This window comes from Hemicordylus capensis, chromosome 6 (assembly GCF_027244095.1).
Source record: "Hemicordylus capensis ecotype Gifberg chromosome 6, rHemCap1.1.pri, whole genome shotgun sequence".
Lineage (NCBI taxonomy): Eukaryota > Metazoa > Chordata > Lepidosauria > Squamata > Cordylidae > Hemicordylus > Hemicordylus capensis.
The window spans coordinates 128,177,725-128,205,060 of NC_069662.1; the positions used below are offsets into that span (position 1 = coordinate 128,177,725).

General features: G+C 44.2%; 1 long non-coding RNA gene across 1 annotated transcript; it reads right to left on the reverse strand.

Moving 5' to 3' along the window:
• Nucleotides 1-9,878: 9,878 nt before the first annotated feature.
• Nucleotides 9,879-24,143, reverse strand: LOC128331410 (uncharacterized). The gene is made up of 3 exons (XR_008310285.1): nt 23,921-24,143; nt 17,021-17,092; nt 9,879-10,030 (listed from the first exon to the last, which is right to left on the reverse strand). It is a non-coding gene; the product is annotated as an uncharacterized LOC128331410 (long non-coding RNA).
• Between the last annotated feature and the right edge of the window lie 3,193 nt (nt 24,144-27,336).

Genomic DNA, 27,336 nt, shown 5'->3' on the forward strand with positions numbered 1-27,336 from the left:
CAATAGTAAATAATGGAGATTCCAGCAAATGTATTGCTTCACATCGGGGGAAAGGGGTATCCCAGAGTGGAGTGGAGTGGATGATAGTGCCCAATGAGGGCAAGGAAGCTACCATAATTATTTCAAAGGAATTGGGCAAAGGGCTGATTTTTAAAGAATGAAGTTTATGCGTCTTTAAGATTTTCCCCCCCATAGGGAATAATGGAGGTTTCAGCAGCCCCATAACTCCACTTGGCGGGCACTTGGGTGGCCCAGAGCGAGTGGTGGTGTAGTGCACATAGTAGTGCACATAGTGGTGGTGTAGTGCACATAGAGAGTTAGATATGGACCAAATGTGTGATGAACACTTAGCAATGTATGCGTACCCCACCCCACCCCCCCCAAATGGAAAGAGAATACCATTTATTATTTTCTCCCTTGCCTCTCACCACAAATGGAGAACAATACTATGTAAAATTAAGGAGTGCATGCATATAAAACTGTTATAAATGCAGCTATGATCTTTTCCTATACCTGGACCAGAGAGTCATATACCATTCTAAGTGTGTGATCTTCTGTATACATAGCAATTTCAGGCCACCCATAAGAGTGACCCAAGTGTACCCTATAGCATTTGGCAAGCTCTTGGATGCAAAACAAGATAGTGTATAGGAAATGGATGGTGGCATCTTTAGAGTCACAGCAATCGTATTTTCCTATGCCAGGCCATTGATACTAGGAAAGGAGCCTGCATCTTCATCTGGACCTCTGATCGTGTGTGTGTGTGTGTGTGTGTGTGTGTGTGTGTGTGTGTGTGTGTGTGTGTGAAGAGAGAGAGATAGAGATATTTCAGTTGGGCGTCCAAGCACTAATTCTGCTTTTGGGGGGCCTTTAAACAAATCCCTAATTATTAGTTTGTTTTAGATAACTAAGGTGAATCCTATTACATGATGAAAGTTGCTTTGGTTAAGGTAGCTATTTTGCATTTCCTTGATTACCATTATGCTAATAAAGTGAACAACACTACAGCCTCTGGCTTTATTTGTATGCCAGAACATTGTGTTTTATTCTCCTGTGGGGTCTGAATCAACTCATGATTCTTATTGAGTGGCAAGAAATGTATCAATCAGATTTAAGAAATTTAAAATGATCCCTTGTTTTGTTTTGGAATGCATCAAGTTTACTATGCACTGAGACAACACTGTGTTTGCAGAACAATCTCACTAACTCCAGTCTCCCTACTCTCCATTACGTCCTAATCTGGACAGAAGCACAGAGGGATGGAAGCGGAACTAGGGATGTGCACAGAACCGTGATGGGGCAGTTTGAAGGCTGCAGGGGTGCCACTGCGGGGGGTGGGGTTGAAGTTCGAGGCTGGGGTGGTGCCACTTTAAGGGCGGTGGAGGGTGCACTTACCTCACCAGTGCTCGTTGCCATTAGAAGCCTTCGGGGCAGCAGACAACCTCCTTGCTGCCCCTTCCCGCTCCTCGGCCGGAAGTGTCCAGAAGTACCGGGTGCGCATGTACCCATCGTGTGCGTGCGCGCCTGTCTGATGTACACACATGCGCATGCGGTGGGTGCATGCACACCCTGTACTTCCAGACACTTCTGGCCGAGGAGTGAGAAGGGGGTGGCAGGGAGGTATGCTGCCGCCCCAAAGGCTTTTAACAACAACGAGTGCTGATGGGGGGAAAGCGGCGGGAGGGATGTGCACCCTCCCCCACCCTTAAAGTGGCACCCCCCGGCCTCGAACTTCAACACACACACCCGCAGTGTTCAAACCTGTTTGGAGGCCCATGAAAGGGCCTCCAAACTGGTTCGTGCACATCCCTAAGCAGAACTGTAGGCCCACCTGCAGTTCTGTGTTACATGCAAATATGGCCACTGAGTTCTACAAGTGTATGAATTTCACTGAGCATCGCTCTGCCACTTGTGCACTACAAACTACATTATACATTAAAGTATTCACACCATCAAAATATGCCATGATGAGCCAAAGAATGTCACCTTATATCATCTTCCATCTTTGCTCTCATTGTGGTGGTTTCTCTAAGGTGATTATCAGAGGCTCCATCAGAGGCATTAATCACTAATAATTCAAGGCAATTCACAGAAAGTGCATTTAAGCAATTATTTCCCCTCACCCCAATGCAAATGGTAGGCTTGTTCACATGACCATTTTGAGGTGGGTAGGATCCCAGCCAAGATGTTACCCTAGTATGCAACACATAAGCATCACCCCACTTGGCTCTGCAAACCCAGCAAATACATGTGAACAGCTGCGCAGAGCGCCATTGCTGAATTTGGCAGCTGTAAGCCCCACCCTGCCATGGAAAGGCCTCCAAGGGCATGTAGGCCATCCCAGCATGTTTTGCACTGCCAACAGACTGGAAAAGCTTCATGTCAATGGTTATCCTCACATTGGCCATGAAGAAACAAAAGGTGGATGCAGCCCTGCCTAAGTTGCTCCAGCTTGGGTTCATAGAGTTACTTTGCAGACTAGCACAACCATTGATGGTAGCCACTGGAGCTTTTCTCATGATCAAGAAGAAGAGCTCCGCGGAGGTCTGTGGGAAGAATGGGTTTCACTTACCCTCCCCAATGATGATCTCCTGTTTGTTCCTGGGTGGGCGGATCACCCACCCAGACGAGCAGCAGCTTCCCCGCAACTCCGGGGTCAGGGTTCTGGGACGCACCACTGGGTGTCACCCCACCCCCTGGGATGCACCACTGGGTGTCACCCCACCCATGCACTGCACAAGTGCATGGTGCATTACTGGGATTCCCCCCTCCTGAGTGTGCCAGCCATGTTTGCTCCCTTAGCCTCATTATAGAAGGAGGCTACATAGGCAGGTTTGCTGCTGTGTAACCACTGGGATTGGGTGCAATCCCAGTGGTGTAAACGAGCATGAAAAACCGGGCTAGTCTCCCTTAGCCCAGTTTTGTATGCTCATGTGAATAGCCTCACTGTATAAACAGATCTCTATGGGTTTGCGGGAGGGGGCATTCTGGGTGCTGGTGGCTGGATAGAAGAGGCATGAGGCTTCTCATGACTGAAGAATCAGGGTAGAAAGGCTCTTCCCCCCTTTGGTTAAAAGTTGGGTACAAAAGCTAGGCAACCTTGCTGGGGGCAACCTGGGCTGGAAGGTTAACATGAGTTCTGATTATCACACAGATCTGGGTAGCCTGCCTTTTACCCCAATTTTAATGGTCATGTGAACCAGTCTTGTAGGTGTTGTAATAATCACCAAATGATGAGGTTTATGTAGATTACAATTGTCTGAGAGCTGGTTCACATATGAAAGCCTACTGCTTCTTTTCTTTTTACGCACTCTGCCCATCCCCAAGCACACCATCATGTGGAGAAATATAGGCTGAATTGGGTTATGTACAAACAGAGCCAGCTGCAAGCTTTTCTATTGCAGTACCATTTGCTGAGCATGATAGATTTTCACAGCTTGTCAAACGAGCATTGAGTGTATAGTTCATTGTTCATTGCTTACATACAGTAGTTGAGTTGAGTAGATCTTTTGGCTTCTTAGATATTGAGGTGATTCTCATGATCGCCAAGAAGCGGGCTTACGGAGCCCTCCCCTTAGATGAGGTTAGTGGAGTGAGCGCACTGCTAACCCCGTCTAGTTGCTTGTGTATTGCCGCAGCACGGCTGCATGCCGTGGCAACACATGAGAAGACCCCCACTGGGAGGCTGAAACAAGCTTCCCAGTCCTGGGGGTCTCTCCAGGATGCCCCGCACACTTGCACGGGGCATCCTGGAACTTCCGGGGGCCATGAGGCCCCCGATCCCTGCAGCCCCCACCGGCTCCATGACGAAGCCGGCAGTCATGTGGGCAGCTAATCCGACCACCTAGGGTTTCTTGCCAGATCATCTGCGGGGAGAGTGGGCTAAGCTCACTGATCGTGAGACTCGCCTCACTGTGAAGTATCCATTTGTGGTTATGGTATATAAACTGGCTGGGCAGTTGAAATGGGGCCAGAAGACATCAGCGGCAGCACGGCTGTGTACACGGAAGCAGTGGCTCCACTGACCCAACTGGTAGTTGCACCAGTTGCATCCCTGTGGTTTCTCCCATTGTAACAAATGGGAGGCACTATGGGGCTGCAGCTTTCACAACCACTAGGCATGACAACAGCTCCAGGCAAAAAGAAATTCATTTTATTGGATCCCTATCATGGATGCCAGGATCTGCTTATTTCTGGAATTGGGTGGCATTGGTTGCATGTCTTCTCGCCCCCTTTCTAGTGCACACCATGTTAGCCAGTATTCTTAGCAGCTGCATCAGAATTACTGGATTCTTTTCTTATCAAGATTCACACCCTGTGCTCAGCCACTTTCCATATAGGCACCTACTGCCTTTAGTCAACATAATTAAACAGTTAGTTTGGTTTAGCCTGGCATTCATTTAGCAAGGCATTTCATTGTAGGGAGATGTCTTTCATATATTTCCCCTATCCTTGAGTAAAGTACTCTTTCCTGTTGTAAGATCACAAGATAGGGCATGTTTGAGGTTCAAGTATCTAAACAAATTCTCAACTAACCTACAACATTCCCTGGCCCAAGATGTCACTCAAACCAAATTTGGAATTATAATGAAACCTATCTGTGTAAACGAATGACCACACAGTTGTCATTCAGATTTAGTTAAATGTTTGCAGTGTTATGATGAAAAGGCTTTGACTGAGAAGTAGGCCATCTTTTTTTAAAGACAGTTGTTGTCTGAACTATTGCACTGCTCATCCTCTTATTAAACATACTGAAGTTGCACTGGGGATTAATTTGATCCAATTGCCTTTTGAAACATTACTTGTTATCTCCAACCAATCTTTAGTCAATGCAGTATTACAAAAGCTTCCTACAATTTGATGCTGTAATCTCATTCTTAGTATAAATCTATCTAATCAATATAAACTGTGACTTAATCATGTTATCCGCACACAAAAGCTCATCACTCTAGCCACTTCAGGCATAATTAAGTCATAGCTCCTAACACCTACTTAATTTATTTTCCCCTCCTAACCAAGCAAGAGCATCCTTTTTGTATTTTGTTTTGTTTTGTGCTGTGATAATTAGACAATAGCAATAGCACTGCAGGCTTTGCCAAACACTGTGCACATGGTAGGAATACATTCTGCAAAGACATTGGCTGACATACTGTGCAAAGGTACACACACCTGTAACATTATGTGCATGCAAATGGCATTACACAAGAGCAAGCCCATTGGAAATAATGGGCTTACCCTTCTGTAACATCATTTGTTGCATTTGTACAGTTTGTGTAACTTGAGCAACTTGTGTGCATATAACATTACTGGGCTGATGTACCCATGAGCACTATGCCAGTCATGATTTTATCAGATGATAGTGTACAGCAAACACAGAATGCTTCTGCACATTGCTCAGGCACAAGGAGAACACATCTGCACATGGTGCAGCTCCTAGACACTCTCATATCTTGTCTAAAACAAATCCAGAAAGAAATACAAGAGCATAAGAAAAAGCCTGGCTGGATCAGGCCAAACGCCCATCAAGTACAGCATCCTGCTTCATGCAGCAACCAACCAGGTGCATTTAGGAAGCCCTCAAGTGGGGGAATGAGGGTTATGCCCCCTCTCCTTAGTGTTCCCTAGCACCTGGTGTTCAGGGGCATGCCCCCGCTGATCCTGATGGAAATATACAGCTATCCCGGCTAGTAGCCTTTGATAGCCCTATCCTCCATAAATGTGCCCAATCCCATTTTAAACCCATCTAGATCAGTGGCCATCACCACATCTGGGGGCAGTGAATGCCATAGTTTAACTAGACATTAAGGCTATTCACAAAAGCAGCCCAACCCAACCTAGGGGAGCCCAGCCTGGATTGGGCTGCTCATATAGAGCAGCGGGCTCGTTTCTGATGCTGATGCTTCTGCCCCCGTTAGCCCGACTTCTAACCCCGGCCCAATCCCTTAACCCCAGTTCAGGATAGTGTGTGTGCTCAGACTGCATTCATCCTGAGAGCACACAGAGTTGGGCACCTAGAGCTCCGACTCATGGGGGAATCCCATCCACCAATCCACAATGCTTGTTGCATGGTGCATCATAGGATTCCTGGAGGCCAGGATTCCTTTTCCCAGCCTCTAGTGATCTGCACTGCCAGGAGCAGTGTGCATAGGGACATAGGGACATAGGAACATAGGAAGCTGCCATATACTGAGTCAGACCATTGGTCCATCTAGCTCAGTATTGTCTACACAGACTGGCAGTGGCTTCTCCAAGGTTGCAGGCAGGAATCTCTCTCAGTCGTATCTTGGAGATGTCAGGGAGGGAATTTGGAACCTAGATGCTCTTCCCAGAGCAGCTACATCCCCTAAGGGGATATCTTACAGTGCTCACACATGTAGTCTCCCATTCATATGCAACCAGGGTAGACCCTGCTTAGCTAAGAGGACAAGTCGTGCTTCCTACCACAAGACCAGCTCTCCTTCCTCACTCACCCCCACAATCTCCCTGTAGATTGTGTGGGTGAGTGCCTGCTTGCCAAAGAGGAGCTCTCATCTGCGGGAAAGGTAGGTTCAACCCTGCCTCCCCTCCCACCCTCCCTGCCCCTGTTATGGTTGTGTAATCTGTATTATTGTAGTCTTTCCTCATAGGAAAGCTCTACAATATCCTTAAGGTGCAGAAACCAGAACTATACACAATATTCCAGGTGTAGTAACACCATAGATATATTTAAGGGCATTAGCAGTTTTATTTTCAATCCCTTTCCTAATGAAGGAAAGGAAAGGAGGAAACTGATTATCTAGACCCATTTCAAACTAGCTTCCGGGCTGGCTATGGGATGGAGACTGCCTTGGTCGGCCTGATGGATGATCTCCAACTGGCAATTGACAGAGGAAGTGTGACCTTTTGGACCTCCCAGCTGCTTTCGATACTATCGACCATAGTATCCTTCTGGAATGTCTGAGGGGGTTGGGAGTGAGAGGCACTGCTCTGCAGTGGTTCCACTCCTACCTCTTGGGCAGGTTCCAGATGGTGTCCCTTGGAGACTGTTGTTTTTCAAAATCTGAACTTTTGTATGGTGTCCCTCAGGGCTCCGTATTGTCTCCGATGTTGTTTAACATCTACATGAAACTGCTGGGAAAGATCATCAGGTGATTTGGTGCAGGGTGTTATCAGTATGCTGATGACACCCAAATCTATTTCTCCATGTCAGCATCATCAGGAGAGGGCATAAGCTCCCTAAATGCTTGTCTGGAGTCGGTAATGGGCTGGATAAGGGATAACAAACTGAGACTTAATCCAGATAAGATAGAGGTACTCATTGTGCAGGGTTGAAACTCGGGAGCCGATTTTGATCTGCCTGTTCTGGATGGGGTCACACTTCCCTAGAAGGAACAGGTACGCAGTCTGGGGGTGCTTCTGTATCCAAGTCTCTCCCTGGTCTCGCAGGTTGAGGCAGTGGCCAGAGGTGCCTTCTTTCAGCTTTGGCTGATACACCAGCTGCATCCGTTTCTTGAGACAGATGACCTCAAAACAGTGGTACATCTGCTGGTAACCTCCAGACTGGATTACTGTAATGCGCTCTATGTGGGGCTGCCCTTGTACGTAGTCTGGAAACTACAGTTGGTTCAGAATGCGACAGCCAGGCTGGTCTCTGGGTCATCTAGGAGAGACCATATTACTCCTGTATTGAAGGAGTTACACTGGCTGCTGATATATTTCCAGGCAAAATACAAGGTGTTAGTTATAACCTATAAAGCCCTAAACATTTACCTCTAGCCTCTTTGGGGGGCTTTTTAAAGGCTGTGGGGTGTGTGTGTGTCCATGAAGGTTCCCACTCCCACTGCCAGACTAGGTAATCACAGCCACAGCCGGTTTCTCCATAAGTAGGCACGGTGGCCATCTTGCCTGCCACCGTGCATGTGCAAATGGCCTCTGTGAGGCCTGGCATGGCCTTGCAGAGGCCATCTGTGCATGCATGGTGGTGATTTAAAAATAATAATAATAATGGCCACCATGCATGCACAAATGCACGGCAAGATGGCCACTTCACCTACTTACGGAGGCCCGAACGGGCCAGAAACTACTGTAAAGTGGGCCATGGCGCTGATTACCGAGGCTGGCAAGGGGAGCGGGAACCTTCGCAAACACCCCCCCATACACACATGGTCTTTAGGAAGCCCTTCAAAGGGGCTAGAGGTAAATGACAAATATTTTAAATTGTTTGTTTGTTTGTTTGTTTGTTTGTTTGTTTGTTTGTTTGTTTGTTTGTGGAAACCCCTCACCTGGACTGATCCAAACCGGGTGGGGTTTGAAAGGGGGCCGGACTGAACTGGTCCAGTCAGTTTCAAGTGCAGTTCGCACTTGAACCGAAGCAGACCAGCTGGTTCCATGCACATCCCTACTGCCTAACCAGTCATGTGAACAACCTCACTTTTTCTTAATTTCTTACATTTCTTCTCTTTTGAAGAACACCATTCCTGTGGTCTTGTTTATATAGTGTCTCCTCCTGGGCAGTTAAATTAGCAATTCTAATATTTTAAAAGAGGTTGCAAAGTTTTTGTATTGATTTCACAGGCACCTCAAACAGGACTTTAAAAATGGAATGCTATTAGGAAACTTAGTCATTTGTAATAAAATTATGTTAGCTACTACTTGATGAGATTACTTTAGAACTAAGGCTTTGAAGCCTGTCACAGGTCTTAAAAATAAAATTGCTTGAGTAGTTGAGGAGAACTGTATTAAAATGCAAATTTCCAGCTGTTAATATTTCTTCAAAAACCGATAATCCCTCAAGGCCACCAATATGTCAAAATACTTAATGGAAAAATATCCCTTAGGCAGAATGGCCTTTCTGAGTTGACTTTTGATTAAACTTAAAATACTATATAGCAAAAAACTTAAATTCAGATGGGGGTATAAATACAGTGCTAGACTGAAATGTCATCCAGAATGCAATTGATGGTGCACTTTTAAGGCCACTAATTTTTAAGTAATTTTCCACCCTCTTTGAGGATTAGCCAAGGATATAATTACCAGTATAGGTATCCTATAGCCCATAGTTATATGGGGCTTGGATAAACCAGCTCTCTTGGCTACTAGAATTTTTTTTGAAAATGTAAGAAAGATATCACCAGTATAATGCTGAATTTTGACTGGAGGTAAATAGACACAACTCATAAATTCCACTACATATATATATGTCCTATAACCTAACACACATACATACAGGCAATGGAAATCAGATGGTTCATGTATAGACAACATTTATAGGCTAGTTCACATCCTTTGGAATTTAAATATTGTTATGCTGTGTCCTATTTATTTTTATTGTTACATTTTTGTACTGCCTTTCATTAAAATGATCTCAAGGAGGTTTACAAAACATTTAAAAACAATATAAAACCATTAAAAATATACAATAAGAATTAAAATGGAATATAAATATGCAAATCTAATTAAACGTTTGTTTTTTAAATGTACAATATAACCATAAGATACAAAGCAGCAGCAAGCAAAACACTCATTTAAAAGCCTAGGTAAAAATCCAATATTTTCCTTGCTTTATACAAGTAATGTATAAAGTAAGTGATGGAGCCTGGGGATTGGAGGCCCACTGGGAGAGCATTCCAAAGTCTGGGGGCAATGACTGAGAAGGCCCTGTCCCGCGTACACAACCAGTGAGCCTCCCTCATTGTCGGCACATGGAGCAGGGCCCTGATAACATCATCATCATCATCATCATCATTATAATATTAATAATGATGATGATGTACAGTAATTATTTGGTAGGCGGTTTTTGTGTGACTATTGAAATGTAAATATCAGTTATGACAACTCTGTCAAAATGAATGGTTTTTACACACGTATTTCATGGCAAAATATACTCCACATAAAGAATATTTGTCTGTTGCAATGAAGAGCTATTTAATGAAATCAACTTCAGTTCTTCTGTCATTGCTGCAGTTTCTTAATATTATTGTAATGGTTATTCTTTCCAATGTTATCACAGCAGTGGACTGGCTGAGGTTTAATAAACTGAAGATGGTACCATCTGCAGAAAGATTATAGAATGGTGTTAGAAGCCAGGCATGACATTGTCAAAGATAGTATTAACCTTGATGTAGTCCAGTCCTGCTCAATTTGGGCCCCAGATGTTTTTGGACTATAATTCCCATAATCTCCAGCCATAGTGGCCAATAGCCAGGGATTATGGGAGTTGTAGACCAACATCTGCAGGAAAGCCGAAGTTGAGCGGGCCTGATGTATTCAAAGAGTTTCAGTCATCTTACCAGTGACTGCCAAAGGAAGGATTAAGTCCACTCCGCATATCTATCTATCATATTTATATACCGCCTGATATAGACATCTCTAGGCGGTATACACAATCCAAATTACAATATACAAATATAAACAATTAAAACATTTTCACAGAATAAAAACAATTAAAAACAATTCACAGAGTGAAACAATTAGAATAATTCCACAGGATAAAATCAGTTTAAAGAGTTTAAGATTAATTTAAATTAATTTCCACACCTGAGAAAACAGATGTGTCTTAAGGGTCTTTTTAAAAGCAATCAGAGATGGAAAAGCTCTTATTTTGACAGAGAGTGCATTCCAAAGCCCTGGAGCAGCCACAGAGGCCCAGCCTTGAGTACCCACCAGACGAACCAGTGGAAACCATAACCGGACCTCCCCAGAATATCTTAATAAGTAGCAGGGTTCATGCCAAAGGAGGTGGTTACTTAAATACTGTGGGCCTACGCCATGATGAGAAACCAGAGAGAGTTTTGGATCCCAAGCGAAGTACCTGATCTTTCAGGGGGAGTGTATCCCATCCAGAATAGGCAGATCTAAACCATCCCTCAGGTCCCAACCTCCCACAATCAGTAAGGTAAGGTAAAGTGTGCCATCAAGTCAATTTCGACTCCTGGCGCCCACAGAGCCCTGTGGTTTTCTTTGGTAAAATACAGGAGGGGTTTACCATTGCCTTCTCCCACACACTATGAGATGATGCATCTTCCTATATCACTGCTGCCCGATATAACAGTCTGGGAAACATACCAGTGGGGATTTGAGCTGGCAGCATTCTGCTTGTTAGTCAAGCATTATCCCGCTGCGCCACTTAAGGTGGACGTACAATCAGTACCACCATCTTATTTGGATTCAACTTCAGTTTGATATCTCTCATCCAGCCCATTGCTGCCTCCAGGCAAGCATTTAGGGAAGTTATGCCATTTCCTGATCATATTGATAGGGAGAAATAGATTTGGGTGTCATCAGCATATTGATAACACCCTGCACCAAATCTCCTGATGATCTCTCCCAGCATTTTCATGTAGATATTAAAGAGCATTGGAGAATCTACCCGAGAAAGGAACCACTGTAGAACAGTGCCACCTAATCCCACCACCCTCTGGCAACCCAGAAGGATACCATGGAAAAGCCTCCGAGAGATCCAAAAAGATCAGCAGAATCACACTCTGCTGATAAAATGCTCATGTGCATTATATGTGAATGCCACCTCCAGGCAGCTTTGAGATAGGATGATCTGGAATGGAGAAGTGGTATAGTTATACTTAATCCTTGAGAACATAGGAGACTGCCTTATACCAAATCAGACCATTGGTTCATCTAACTCAATATTGTCTATGCAGACTGGCAAAGTTTCAGGCAGGAATCTTTCCCATCCCTATCTGGAGATGCCAAGGAGTGAAGCTGGGACCTTATTCTAACAAGCAGATGCTTTACTACTGAGCTACAGCCCCCTCTCCTATGGGGAATATCTTACAGCAGACAGTGCTCATATGTAGTTCCCCATCCAAATGTAAACCAGGGAAGACCCTCCTCAGCAAAGGGGACAATTCATGCTCACTATTGCAAAAGTTTAAGGTTCTTACTGGGGGGGGGGTGGCAGCCTCCAGGGCCATTGCTCACCCCCCTGGTGCAGCCCAAGCACACGGAGCTCCCTCTGCAGCGAGCCGCCCATGTGGTGACAGCTTGCTGTAGAGCAAGCTTCCCCAACCTCCGGTCCTCCAGATGTTGCTGAACTAAAATTCCCATCACCCCCAGCTACAACTTATTGTGGCTGGGATGATGGGAATTGTAGTTCAGCAACATCTGGAGGGCCTCAGGTTGGGGAAGCCTGCTGTAGAGGAAGCACCGCTTGGGCTGTTCCAGGTGGGGTGAGCAGCGGTGCCGGGGGTCACCAGCAGACTGGCAAGAACCATAAACTACTCTTGCTGAAACTCTCTCCCACCCTATCGATCCTGAACTGGTCTGCCCAAACCGGACTTGGTTCTGTTCAATTGTGGACCGAACCATGGTTCAGTTTGTGATTGAACTGCCAAACCAGCCCGGTTTGAGGCAAACTGGTTCGGTATCAAATGGTTTATAAACACTCCTTTTTAGACCTTGTGCCAGCTCAGTGACATTATAACACACCCCAGAAGACTATATTGTGATCTGTTTGCGCTAAAAGAAGGGCCATTATAACTATAGACTATAAATAGAATGGAAGCATGTTGCCTATCATTAGCTGACAAAATTGCTTATCATCTATTTACTTAATTAAATGAAAGGTTAGTTAGATTAATGAGATGCCAGACTTCTAAACATATTCCATAGAAATGTTTTGATTTTTCTATTCAGTCTTAATTTCTTGGAATGTCTTTAGCTAATCTGACCCTGATTCTAGGAAAATGTCTACTTGGGGTGATGCTTCAGTAAATTAAGCAGGGCTCTTTTTTAATATGCAGATTCACACATGTACGAACAGTCAGAACATGAGGGTATAATTACATTGTGAATTGCTTCTGATAGCCTTATCAGAAAGGTCACTTTATTCACTAAAACCAGTGCTTTTAATTAGATAGATATGATGAGAAAGTACAAGCCTACACATTGCCATTGATGAATCCACCTTTACAACCAGCCTGTCATGTTATATGTTACTCATAGCTGAGGCCCATTATTGACCCAGAAAAGTCAGTTTGCGATAAAAAAAAGTGATATTGGAGTCACTGGATCTGGAAATGTTACACGTTATTACTTATGGATTCAAGAGCAAGTGTTGTATTGCTACTAGGGGTGTGAAAACCAGTTCGAGCTCAAACTGGGTTTGAGTCAGGCAAACTGGCCCAGTTCGACCAGTTCAAGCTCAAACAAGACCAGCCCTCTCAAAAGAGGGGCTGGTCCAAGTTTGAGGCTGAACCGGGCCCGGTTTGGATCAAACTGGTTTGGCCTGGTTTGACCAGTTTGGATGCTTGTAAAAGGGAATCGGGGGGGGGGATGCCAGTGAGGCCTAGGGGAGCCACCACCAGCTTGCCATGTAATGTAATCTCTTGCTCGCCCCCTTTAAAAAAACAACAACGATGCTTGTAATGGGGGATCCTTACCAGATTCCACTTCACAAGCATCCAGACTGGATCGACCCAGTTCAACCGCTTGGACAGGAACACCACCAGTTCAAACAAACCTGCTCATGGACTGGATAGTTGGATTCGAGTTTGGTTTGAACTCGAACCAAACTGCCCTTAGCGGTTCCATGCATACCCCTAACTGCTACCTATTTAATGCAGAAAGTTGACTTGCATGGTTTTATGATATGGTGGAATATTTTGGTCTGTATGAAATGGCTACTTGTGACCTTGGCTTCATTCTCAAAGATAAAGTCTTGTGAATTAAGTATTCAAATGATTTGTATGTATGGTGTGATTTGTATGTCTGCCTCTGTATGAATCCTTTTATAAGGAGGGAACTGTGGTTACAAGCTGGGCAACTTTGGAACACGCTTCCCGTGGGAATAAGAGTCTCTCCTTCTCTAGCGGCTTTTTAAAAGTGTTTGAAGACTCATCTTTTTACCCAAGCTTTTTAACTTTTTAAATTTTAGACTGTTTATTGAGTTGTTTTAAATTGGTTTTAGAATTTTAATTGATTTTAATGTTTTGTTTATTGCTTGTTGTGAACTGCCCTGAGACCTTGGTTTGGGGCAGTATATAAATGCCTCAAATAAATAAATAAACTTGAAGACCAAATTATTAATTATTATTTAGTTAACACATTTGTATACCACCCAAAACGCAAGTCTCTGGGCGGTTTACAACAAAACAATAAAGCAACAAATAAAAAAGTTAGAACATTACAACAATTTAAAATGTAAAACATTAAAACTATAAAAAAACATAATTAAAACAGTATCTAATTAAAAGCCTGGGTGAACAAATGCATCCTGACTGCCTTTTTAAAAGTTGTAAGAGATGGGGAGACTCTTATTTCAGCAGGAAATGTGTTCCAAAACCTTGGGGAAGCAAGGGAGAAGGCCCATCCCTGAGCAGCCACCAGACGAGCTGGTGGCAACTGCAGACGAACCTCTCCTGATGATCTCAATGGGCAGTGTGGTTCAGAGCAAAGAAGACCATAAGCAATAAGCATGGCAATAAGAATATGTAACCTTTCCACCAGTCATTGCCACAGATTTGTGGCAGGAAGTCTAACATAATTCTCATTATAGCTCTTCAGGAGAATATAAAAAATTTCAGCAAAATTTGGAGCTGGCTTTGAGACAGTTCATGTGATCAGGAAGATTCACATAGCAAGCCTTGCTAGATGTTAATGTAGTAGTGAGATGAGTTCTCATGTGGAAGCCTCCTGCCATGAGGATAAACTACTGTATTCACCAGAATATAAGATGACTCAACATCCAAGACACTCTAGAAGATATTCCCTACTTGCAAGAACCTCTAGTACGGGAAGATGAAGTTAGAGCAGCACTCCAGTCATTACCAAGTCGGAAGGCTACAGGAATTGATGGAATAGCTACAGAAATATGGCAGGCAACAGAAGAAGAATCAGAACAACACAGTGGCCAACAGATTGGAAGAGGTCAGTCTACATACCCATACTAAAGAAAGGAGACTTAACAGATTGTGCAAACCATTGCACAATATACTTAATTTCACATGCTAGCAAAATAATGCTCAGGATCATCCACTGTAGATTAGAGCCCTAGGTGGAAAGGGAAATGCCGGAGGTTTTAGCTGGTTTCAGAAAAGGCTGAGGAACAAGAGACATCATTGCTGATGCACACTGGATAATTGAGAAAGCCAAATACCAAAAAAGAAGTCAATATGAGCTTCATTGACTATAGAAAAGCCTTTGATTGCATCGACCATGCCAAGTTGTGGAATATCCTTAGGAAAATGGGCATCCCAGAACATCTCATTGTTCTCATAAGAAACCTATACACAGGACAGGAAGCCACAGTCCAGACAGAACATGGTGAAACAGACTAGTTCCAGATCGGCAAAGGAGTAAGACAAGGCTGTATACTTTCTCTTTATTTATTCAACTTATATGCAGAACATATACTGAGAGAAGCTGGATTGGAAGAAGATGAGCATGATTTTAAAATTGGAGGAAGAAACATCAATAACATGTACTATGCTGATGACACCACTCTGATAGCTGAGAATGCGGATGATCTGCAAGCTCTAGTAATGAGCACAGTGAAAAAATGGAACTACGACTAAATGTAAAGAAGACAAAACTAATGACAATGGGTACAGCAACCAGCCTCAGAATTGATAATGAAGATGTTGAAGTGGTGGATAGCTTCTGCCTTTTGGGATCAACCATCAACAGTAAAGGATCCAGCAGTCAAGAAATACGCCACAGACTAGAACTTGTTAGGGTTGCAATGAAGGCCTTGAAAGGATATTTAGATGCCATGACGTGTCTATACCTACAAAGATTAGAATCATTCGGACCATGATTTTTCTCGTGACACTCTATGGATGTGAAAGCTGGACTTTGAAGAAGCAAGGCCGAAAAAGCATTGACACTTTTGAACTTCGGTGCTGCGGAAGACTTTTGAGGATATCATGGACAGCCAGGAAAACAAACAAATGGATTATAGAACAAATCAATCCAGAATGTTTATTTGAGGCACAAATGACCAAGCTCAAACTATCATACTTTAGAAACATTTTGCAAAGACCCAGCTCCCTTGAGAAGTCCATAATTCTGGGGAAAGTAGAAGGAAAGAGAAAAAGAGGACAACCAGCAGCAAGGTGGAGGGACTCGATTACAACAGCAATGAATGCACCACTGAGAGACCTTAAAGGCCAAGTTGATGACAGATCATCCTGGAGAGAATCTATCTATGTGGTCACTAAGAATCGACACTGACTTGACAGCACTTAATCAATTAATCAATACCTGTATTTACCTGAAAGGAACAGGACTCTAGACGATCCCCCAACTTATAACATCAAAGAACTTGGGGGAAAACTAGTCTTGGATTCAGGTAAATACAGTAACATGTGCACATGTTTCTTCAAGTAAACATGAGTCTAGGAAACCACTGGGGGAAAGTAACTGAGGAAGGGAGTTGCAAGTGGGGAACAGTGGGATATAAGGAAGAAAGCTGCTCTATGTGAGAAGAGCTGGTCATGGAAGGAGAGCTGGTCTTGTGGTAGCAAGCATGAATTGTTCCCTTTGCTTAGCAGGGTCTTGGCAAATTGCATATGGATTGGTGAATGTGAGCACTACCTTCTGTAAGATATTCCCCTTAGGGAATGGGGCCGTAGGTCAGTGGTAGAGCATCTACTTGCATGCAGGAGATCCCAGGTTCACTCCCTGGCATCTCCAGGTAGGGCTGGGAAATGCTCCTGCCTGAATCTTTGGAGATGTTGTAGACAATATAGAGCTAGAAGGACCAATGGTATAAGGCAGCTTCCTATGTTCTTAAGGGTTAAGTACCTCTATACCACTTCTGCGTTCCAGATCATCCTCTCTTGAAGCTGTCTTTCCCAGTGCCTTCAGGAGAAAGCATCACCTCTTTAAGCTCTGGCAACCTCTACAGGGGGAGGACAGAACTAGACAGGACAGGAGCCAGGATGCAGAGCTAAGGGTTTAGCTGAAAGCCGTTGTTTGCTGAAGCAACATCCTCCTATCTGCAGCATCCTCCCTGCATCCAGCTCTGCTATACTCAGAGCTTTCCTGGTACTGATCCTGCCCTGGGAACTACCTTTGGTCCTACCTCCTCTGCCAATTTCCTGTAGTTCCCTTTCTGCAGCTGGTCTCACTTTCCTGGGAACCAAGGAGTTCCTGCCTGGAACAGGGTAGAAGATGGCTTTAAAAGGGATAAGCAAATTCATGTCAGACAGATCTAACAATTGTGCTACTAATTAGACTTTTTCATGTTCAGAGGTGGGCTGCTACTAAGCCCTTTTTCACAATCCATGAGAAAGGGCTTGGGGCGTGCGGGGAGGAAGACTGTAAAACCTTACCTCCCCCGCAGATGATTGTCCCATCCATGCTGGGCACATGGATCGTGCACCCACATGGACTCCAGCTCTCCCCAACAGTGGTGGAGGGTTGGGGCCGAGATGTGTCCCCACTAAAAAAAATCCCATAGTGTGCAGTGCTTTCTGGGGACACCCCTCCCGACACTGGCCAAAGTCTCCCAGCCCTAGCTGCAAGTAGCCAGGGCTGGCAGAAGATCAACAAAATGGGACGAAGAGAGCGCACACTCCCTTAACCTAATTTTGGAGGGGGGCTCCAGAGTCGGTTTTGCCACCATGCTGCCGCCAGGAGCCACATGGCTCCCGAATGTTCACACGTGAAGCAAAGATCGGGCTAAGGCAGCCAAGCCGAATCCTTGCTGCACATGTGAACAGCCTCACTGAATTCCAGGTGCTAAAGGAAAACAGCAGTAAGCATTGGTGCTAAGGATTTCCATTCAGAAACCATTCCATTTTAGTTTTGTTTTTCATTTTCCCAGTCAGAGTCCATTCTGACATAAAGGCTAGGAGGACAGAGGAGGGGGAAACCACTAATGCGCAAAGGTGCCTCAAAGACTGTCAGCCGTTCAAAACCTTACACAACCGCTACTCACTTAGTTGAGCACAGCAGTACTTATGAGGAGCAAAAGAGCTCGCCAATGTTTTGAAGTGGCCTCCTGCTGTCAAGCTGTCAATTTAAAGACAAGGAGCCAGCAATGGCCACCCATTTAAGCACAATGGATTGCCCCTGACTGGCATCTAAACAACAATAGGCTGATGACTGAATGGCGGCATCAGCCCAGAGAGGTCATAAATGCTCTTAACATCCCAGAAATTGTTTAATTGGTAGCTTTCATTTGAAAATACAAAACTACCATCAAAGGCTGGCAAGATGCATGCTGCATCCTTTAATAACATTCATCTGTTCTTTATCAACGCAAAGGCAAATGCAGAAGCAAATGAAGGAAGGAACTATACACTCACGATATGAATGTCCTTTCTTCCATTTTTATAGACTCTTTTGAGGACAGTAAAACTGGTAACTACTTACGTATTAAGTATTCAGTATTAACAAAACCAGTCTAAACAATGTTCTTGGAGAGCCTAGGAATGAGCTCTCAAAAAAATACAATCAATGGCATGTGGTACAACATATAATCCTGCCATACAGACCCAGATCACTGTTCCCTCTAGTTCAGTATTGTCTGCACTGGCTGGCAGCAACTCTCCAGGGTTTCAGACAAGGGTCTTACACAGCCTGACCTAAAAATGCCAGGGAGTCAATCTGTGACCTTCTGCAGGGAGCACATGTGCTCTCCCACTGAGCTACAGTTCCTCCCCTTCTATGGGATCCAAACTACTCTACAGTCCAAGCAACACACACAGAGTGCATTCATCAAGTCTACATTATTAAACCACAATTTTGGGATGAATGTAAAAAGCTATATCAAAATCAGGGCTGGGTGGATGCTGCAGTGCTACAGGACTTGAAATGCTGACTGTAAAATTGATCTTCCTAATTTAGCTTCATAAGGGCCAAATTAAAGGAGATGATGGAGAACTGTGATTGGATCTCTCATCTTTTTAAATGTTTGTAAAAAGCAGTCATGGGTCCCCTGTGATTCAGATCAAGACTATGGCTCTGCGGGTACCCTTTTCTCTAAGTCACTTTTCCTAATGGAAACACACATATCCCAAAGCTGCTGCATGCTCTATTGCGGGCGGGGGGGGGTCACACACACACACACACACACACACACACACACACACACACACACACACATATATATTTGTATGTTTTCCATAATCGGGCAAATAAGAACTGGAGGAGGCAGGTATTTTCATATGAAAAATGGCACAGGGAAAAGGGTTTACCTCTTCCCCATCCACAGCACTGTGACTTCAATCTGAATTGCATCCATGTCTATTTTTTCAGTAATCACAATCACTTTCTTAATCATAATAGACAGAGTATATGCACATAGATTTCCAGTGTCTTGCCAAGTTTGATCCTGAGAATCTCAGATTTCTTTTTTCAAAATGTACTGCAATGCTCGGTGACATATCCAGAGCTACAAATAAGCCCCTTCCCAGGCTGCCCAGTTCTGAAAATGAACTGGGAATCCAAATGAAATGGATGGCACATGTGCCCTTTGCTTCATTTGGGACTTTGTTGCTCTGCATTTTGGACGGTTCAGCCATGCAGCTGGTGAAACACTGAGTCAGAAGCTAAGCCACCACTCTGCTAAAAGCACCTCCCATACAGTGGCAGCCAGGAGAAGGGCAAGGCAGTTTATGAGGATGAGGCAGGCAGTTGAGATCCCCACAGGTGATGATGAGGCAGGATGCCCAGAGTCAACAACCCATGGTGTAGGCACCACCTAGGTTTCTCACCTCACCCTGCCTCTTTAGCGAGCTGCTTCTGACAACTGAGTTCTTCCCCAAAACCTTGCGGGTGACACACCCTGACTCAGATAATCAAATCAGGCCAATGCTGATCCCTGCTCTTCTCAGCCAACCCCAAACGGGTCAAGCTATTTAGTTTTGAGGTTGTGGAGCCACCAAAGAAATCATAGCCCCTGAGCTGTGATGCATCTAAGGACCAATTGACTACTCTCCTTTTTCTAAACCAGACCAAGGATGCTCACCAATCAAACCTCCCTACACCTAAACCAACCCACACTGCACCTGCCTAGTTGTAGCCTATAACTAACTATCTAACTAACTAACTAACTAACTAACTAACTTACTTACTTACTTACTACTAACTACTAACTAATTAACTAAGGAAGGAAAGGAAGGAAGCAGAACAAAGTAGGAGAACATTGGAGCAGCCACACAGACATGTTGTGATGGGTGAGGAGGAATCCCCCAACTTGGCCAATCTGTTGGAAAGCAAAAAATTCCTACTCAGTCCCCAAAAAGATAACCAGCAAAGCCCATTGTTGTATCATATTAAGTAATCTCTTGCCGTTTGTTTGGACATTTGTCCAAGTGGGGATCCTGTAAAGAGTGTGGGGAACGGATGGCCATGCAAAAACAAGGTACCTGAACAGCTTCAACCATACATGCACTTAGCAAGTGGGCTGTCTCTTTTCAATGAGCTGGTGCTGAGAACTGATTGTTTAGTGATGCCAACCTCCTTACAAGCAAAAGTGATCAAAGTTGCCCACGAAGGTCACCTGGGCACTAGCCTAACTAAATGGTGAATCAGAGAAAGTTTTTGGTGGCCAGATATAGACAAAAACATTGAAAATGTAATCCGACACTGTATGGCTTGTGCTGTATCTGACAAATTGCAGAAGACTTTTACCACCCCCTTGACTCCAGTAATTGTCCCAATGGTCCCTGGGGAAAACATGCTCTGGATATAATGTGGCCTTTTGATAACCAACCCGCAAAATAAAGATTTGTTGTAGTGATGGTGGATTTCTGTCCCAGGTGGCCAGAAATTTCATTTGCTGACAGCATTGTTACAAACAAGGTGATGCAATTCATGGCTGCAGTTTTTTTGAGGGAAGGTCTTCCTAAAGAACTAGTGACTGACAATGGGACACAGCTTACTTCATTTGAAATGGAGCAATATTTGCATAACCATGGGATAAACACAAGATGTTTATGCCATGGATAAACATGGGATATGCATAGGATAGTACACTTTTCTTGTACCATCCTCTAGGGGATGGCTAGGTGGAAAGAATGAACGGACAAGTGAAAGAAAGTTTACAACTGGGTACTACAAAACAAAAACCCTGGAAAGAAACAACCAGTGAAACTCTGAGGCACTTCACACAAGTAGTGTGAAGTGCCGGGAGGAGGTTTGCAGGAAGAGCAGTTTTGACCCACTCTCCCCACAGACGATCATGTACCCATTGCTGTGTGGGTGGATCACCCGCTCAGACGAGCAGAGGCTGGACTCTGGTGCTGCTGCACCTCACATCTCACCCGGCAGCTCTGGGGGTTGGGTGAAGAAAAGCATCACCACATGATTCCCCCCCCAGCACCCGAGTAATGAACTGAGTGAGTACATGGGGCATTCCTGGCATCCCCCCTCCCCCCGAGTGTGTCCACTGTGGCTGCAAGCAGCCACGGCAGACTCACAACCAAAAAATGGGTTGTCCGTTCATTCTTTCCACCTAGCCATCCCCTAGAGGATGGTTCAAGAAAAGTGTACCATCCTGTGTGTATCCCATGTTTATCCATGATATAAACATCTTGTGTTTATCCCATGGTTATGCAAATATTGCTCCATTTCAAATGAAGTAAAAATGGAGCGAATGCTCCATTAATCTCATTTAAAGGGGTGGCTCCATAAGCGAGTTTGCCGCCAAGCTGCCACTGGGGGCCGTGTAGCTTCCAGCAGTTCTCAGGACTAGCAGAAACCAGTCTGGGCTCTCTTAGCCCAGTTCCTGCTGGTCATGAGGATAGCTTCTCTATTTGCTTATTGGACCACTCATTCTACTACAGGGAAATCACCTTTAGAACTACTGAAAGGATGTAACGCTACCACCAAACTTTAGGAATGTGCAAACAGATTTGAATTCAAACCAGTTCGAATAAGGTTCAAACTCAGTCCAAGCAGAGCATGAAATAAAACAAAAATAAGGAAGCCAAAACAGAAATAAGGAATAATAGCAAGGTTTACATAATTTAAATCGGCCTCCCCCCAAGTAACTGAGTAAAATTACAGCCAATGAAAGCATTAACACCAGGAAATAAAATGGAAATAAGGAATAATAGCAATGACGCGGATTAACACATTGTAAAACAGTCAACTAATTAAAAGGCAGAGCCAGATATTATTAAAGCTAGCAAATGCTATTAAAACTCCAAATAAATGGGGTGGACTTCACCTAGCACCAGAAAAAGCAATGGCCCAGGTGAATATGTCTAAGTTGGGAATTCTGTCATTTGAGTGCTACCACAAAAAGAGGCTGTTCACACTGTGCAATGGCAGTCCACGTTCAAACCAGAGCCAGGTTTGGTTCGAACCAGTTCGAACCAGTTCGAAGGCTCAAGCCTACATTTTAGGTGCTAGAGGCCATTTTGTGACACTGTGTCACTTGCTGTGATTTGCTGGGATCCTGCTTCCCTGATTCGCCAGATGTGTCTGGCTCTCTGGTCGGCTCTGCAGTGCTCCCTGTTGGTCCTGGGGAACTGCAACTCTGTGAGAGTTCACAACAAATTAAGCCGCACAGTGTTCTACTGTTATGAATTGAGTAGCAATTCCTATTCATTACACTGAAACAGCCTTGTGTGTATGAAGGAAGCAGCTATAAAACACACCCATTCTGCCTCGGGTGGGAAGCGGGGGACCCGGGTGGCCTGGGGGAAGACTCTAGCAGCAGGGGTATAGGCTGCTGCAAATGGTCAAGCTCCGCCCCTCCCCTGCCCAGCTAATGCCCCCTTTCCACAAGAGGGGGTAAGGCAATAATGGCACCCTCAGCATGAGAATGGGGAGTGGCTGCATTCCTTTTTGTTTTAACTAAGTTTCCTGGGACATACCTATTCTCTACCTATGCCAAATAGCAGATTTTTTTTCCTCTTTGTGGATTACTATGCATATTCTCATTTTTTAAAAAATAAAATCCCTATATATTATGAACCAGGTTTTTATAGATTATAGTTTTCTAGCCCCTTCAGAACCACAGCAGCCTTTTTCTCAGAAGTTGAAACCCACAGAATAAGCACCTAATCCTTGAATAGCCTTATGGGAGCCATTACAATTTATCATATCAGTGCTGGTAAGAGAATTTTTGGTTCACAGATCACTAGCTTGGTAGTAAATGCATCTTAAACTCCTATCTACTTTACCTTAATGGTTTTCTAATTAAAACAAATGGCTAAACAGATTTCTTTCAAATTAAAATCTAGCACTGAAATAGTCCCCAGTGCAGAGTTGCCAACCCTAAATTGTTCAAGAATGATCAAGTCAGACAACTCTAATCATGAGACTGGCTTACAGATGATGAGATTTTAAAAATAATTAATGCTTTCTTCTTTAAAATTGTGTTCTAACTCCTGAGAGTTTAGGGTATGTGGAAATCATGTCTCAAGGTTTTCCCCTAGTTTAGAAACTGCAATTCGTATTGTGCCTGCTCTTAGACAGTTTGTGAAGCCAAATTCCAGAAGTAGACATTGATGTTTCTGTTGCCATTATCTTGCTTGCTATTGTCCAAAATATCTGATGCATTTCCATGGCATGCAGAAAGCAGGATTTCTTGGCAAACTAGATGGAGTGTATAGACTGAGCCAGTGTGACAATAAAATTGGTAATAGAGTGTACCATTCCATAAGATCTACAGGAATCATTTTTTGAAAATCATATACATTATGTACCACAATTTCAGCATGTTTCCTGATGCATTCTTATCTACTAAGCATGGCCAAAAGTGTCATAAGTCATGACTGAAATGGTCTTCCAACAGAAACCATTATTAGGGTCTGAGATGATGAAAAATGCAATCCCATACACAAAAAGACCAGGTGGTTGTTCACATGACTAGTCCTACCTAGGCAGGACAGGGCTAGCCCAGGTGGGACTAGTCATGTGAAGCACCAGGATCCCTTTCGATTCTGCCGTTCCTCCTTGCATAACCCTCTCTTCAACCCAGGCTAAAAGTGAGGTAGAAGGACAAGTGTGTGCCTCCTCCTACCTCACTGCCTAATTGTGTGGGCTGTCATACTGCCAGCAGCTGCTCCTGGGATGCCAGCAGCCATCTTGGCCATAGAGGCCAGGGGAAGGAGCAGCCTGGCAACAGGTAGTTTTCCCAATGCACCACACTTTCCCCCACCTGCTGCCCACCGCACCACTCATGGCCTTGCGTGTCTGGGCACATGGGCAGTGGAGCCCCTTTCAGGCTCTGGTTGTCTGGGGGAAGGCAGGTAGGCTCCTGCCTTCTCCCAAGCTCCACCCCTGTTTGGTCATGTGAATGACCTTTATATGTCGTAAGGGATCATAGCCCCACTGACAGGCCATTGGCTTAGATACTCTGATGTCACAGGTGACCTGAAACATTTTATCGTAGCGAGCTGCATGCTAAAGGAGAACTGAAAGACCATATAATTTAAAACCCAAAATCCTTAAATTGATTCACAAAAACATGCTTAGACATTGGTGATGACATTTTGAAAAAAAAAATATCTATTTTTAGGATGCACATGCCTCCTTCTCCCAAATGACTTGGGACTGCTTACAAGAACAAGAAAATGAAACAATAAAACAGTAAAACAATGGCTGACATCCAGACTAAGTTACTCAACAGAACTACTCAGGAATTACTCTACAGGAATACTTCATTTAAATTGGCCCTCCCGCAAGTAATTGAGTCAGATTCCAGCCAATGAAAGCATTAACACCAGGAAATAAAAACAGAAATAAGGAATAATAGCAATGACACTGATTAAAACATTGTAAAACAGTCAACCAATTAAAAGACAGAGCCAGATATTATTAAAGGTAGCAAATGCTATTAAAACTCCAAATGAATGGGATGGACTTTACCTAGCACCCAAATAAGCAATGGCCCAGGTGAATATGTCCAAGTTGGGAATTCTGTCATTTGAGTGCTACCACAAAAAGAGGCTGTTCACATGAGCACCCAAATCCAGGCTTGAGCAGCCCTGCCTGGGTTCGGCTGCCCATATGAAGTGCCGGGATCAGGGCCAGTCCCGGCGCTGCCAGCCCCATGAGCCCAAGTTTTTAACCCAGGCTTTAACCTGGGTTAAAGGGTGCAAGTGTGCCCTTTAACGGGTGCAAGTGTGCCCTGCAAGTGTGCCCTGGAGTAAACTCTAGGTATGGGTTTGTGTGTGTGCTCTGGCTGCACACAACCCAACCACACACAGTCAGGCACCAAAGTGGCCAACTCACAGGGGAATCCTGCAAAGCACCATGCTGCTTGCACATGCATTTTGGGATTCCTGGAGATCAGGACTTATTTTCCAGGCCTCCAGTGCAGCATGGATTGGAGCAGCTCCGAGCAGCATGGATCGTGTGGACGCACGGCAGCACACCAAAGAGGAGTTCATTGATCATCTGGGAGGAAGGTAGGTTCCTCCTTGCCTCCCGCCCACCCTTCCCATCCCTCTTATGGCCATGTGTACGACCGTAAGGAGTCTTATCTCCCGTCACCATCAGCCTAACCACCAAATATCTCATGGGTGTAAATTTGATTGACGAATACTGGGGCTTTTTAGCTAAGGTAGTCAGATACTTATGGCATGTGATGTATTTTAAACCTAAAGAGATTGGTTAATCCAGGTTCTAGGTTTATAATGTGTATCTTTTTATTTAAAAAATGCAATGTAATAAGGGAACATCCCTGATTTTGCTTGATTTCTATTATATTTTTCTTTGTCATCTCTATGTGCAGGAGAATATTGCAGTGTTGCTGCATAAATTATGCAAAGCAATTCCAACTTGCTAGTGAGCAAGAGGTCTGAAGACTTGAGGTGTGATTGAAGAATAATGATGTACTTTTGTCAGTGAGTTAGCCCGGTTTTGACAGACTGCCTAGCTGATTGAAGGACTTGACCTAATGATCTCATTCTTTTGTTTCCCACTCTGGCTCTGTTTTCAGTCCATTCTAGAGCTATGTCCTCCATTTGCTTAATCGTAGGGAAATCTGTCTTCAGTGCCATTGATGCAAATATCTTTTCTTCTGCCTGACAAGATTGGGTGATTTTGGAATATACCACTAATGTCAGCAGTTGATACCAAGCTAGCAATGAGTAGTATAAGTCTGTGGCATGAGGATGGAACATCAGGATTCTGAAAAATGATCAGTGATTTAGATTTAAGCTTATTGGTGGTGTACTGAACAGATGAAATAATACCAAAAAATCTAACCCTGATCTTGAGAAGCATGGAACCCATATCTGTCATGCAATACTGATGTGTAAAATACCACTTTTGTGAATTCTTACAAGTGGGGTGACATTATATTTCCAGAATACAGGATTATTTCTTTGCCTGGAAACTTCCTTTAGCATAAAAGCACACACAGCAACCTTCTTAAGATGCAGCTAGGTGTATCTATTGCAACTACCTTTGTTAACCGGGCAAAGAAACACTTTTTAAAATGGCTGCTCTCTTATATTTAGTAAGGGGAAAGTAACTATCCATATCTCTATTCAGTGCTGCATAGCATCTGTCCAGTGGCTGTTGCTACCGTTTCCTTTCCTTTCCTTTCCTTTCCTTTCTTTCTTTCTCTTTCTTTCTTTCTTTTGATTTTTTAAAGTCCTTTTGAAACAGAAAACTATTTCCTCATACGTTTTGCTACATAAATGGCTTTGAGATTGTTTTTAAAAGCAGTATATAAATATTGTTCAGAATAAGCAGTCATTTATAAGCATACATATTTTCAGAAATAAGTAGGGATGTGCACGGAACCACAGAGACATGGTCCGGCACTGGGGGGAGTGTGTCTTTAAGGGGGGGGCAGTAGTACTTCCCCCCCCCGCCGCTCTTCCCCCTCCGGCACTAGACTTTCCAAAAACGTTCTTGGGGCGGCAGAGTTCCTCCCTGCCGCCCCTGCCCCCGTTGTTGTCTGCAAAGGGTTAAAGTAGAAAAAGCTGGTGGCGCGCGTGTGCCCTTCGCGGTGTGTGCGCTTGTCTATGCCGCTGGCACACGCGCGCCGCATACGTGACATATGCGCCGAACCGCCAGGCTGCCTGAATTCCAGACCGGTCCAGAGGCCTTTTCTATGGCCCTGGACTGGTCCGTGCACACTACTAGAAATAAGTCCAGACATTTCACATGTGAAAGGAAGGAGGGACAATTTTCATTCATCTCTTCTTATCTCTTTCACCTTAAGTGGTGCATTAGGGAAATGATTGACTAACAAGCAGAAGGTTGCTGTTTCGAATCCCTGCTGGTACTATATTGGGCAGCAGCGATATAGGAAGATGCTGAAAGGCATAATCACATACTGAGCGGGAGGAGGCAATGGCACAACCTCCTGTATTCTACCAAAGACAGTCACAAGGCTCTGTGGGCGCCAGGAGTCAAAACTGACTTGATGGCATACTTTACTTTACTTTACTTCTTATCTCTGTCTCAATATGCCGCCCA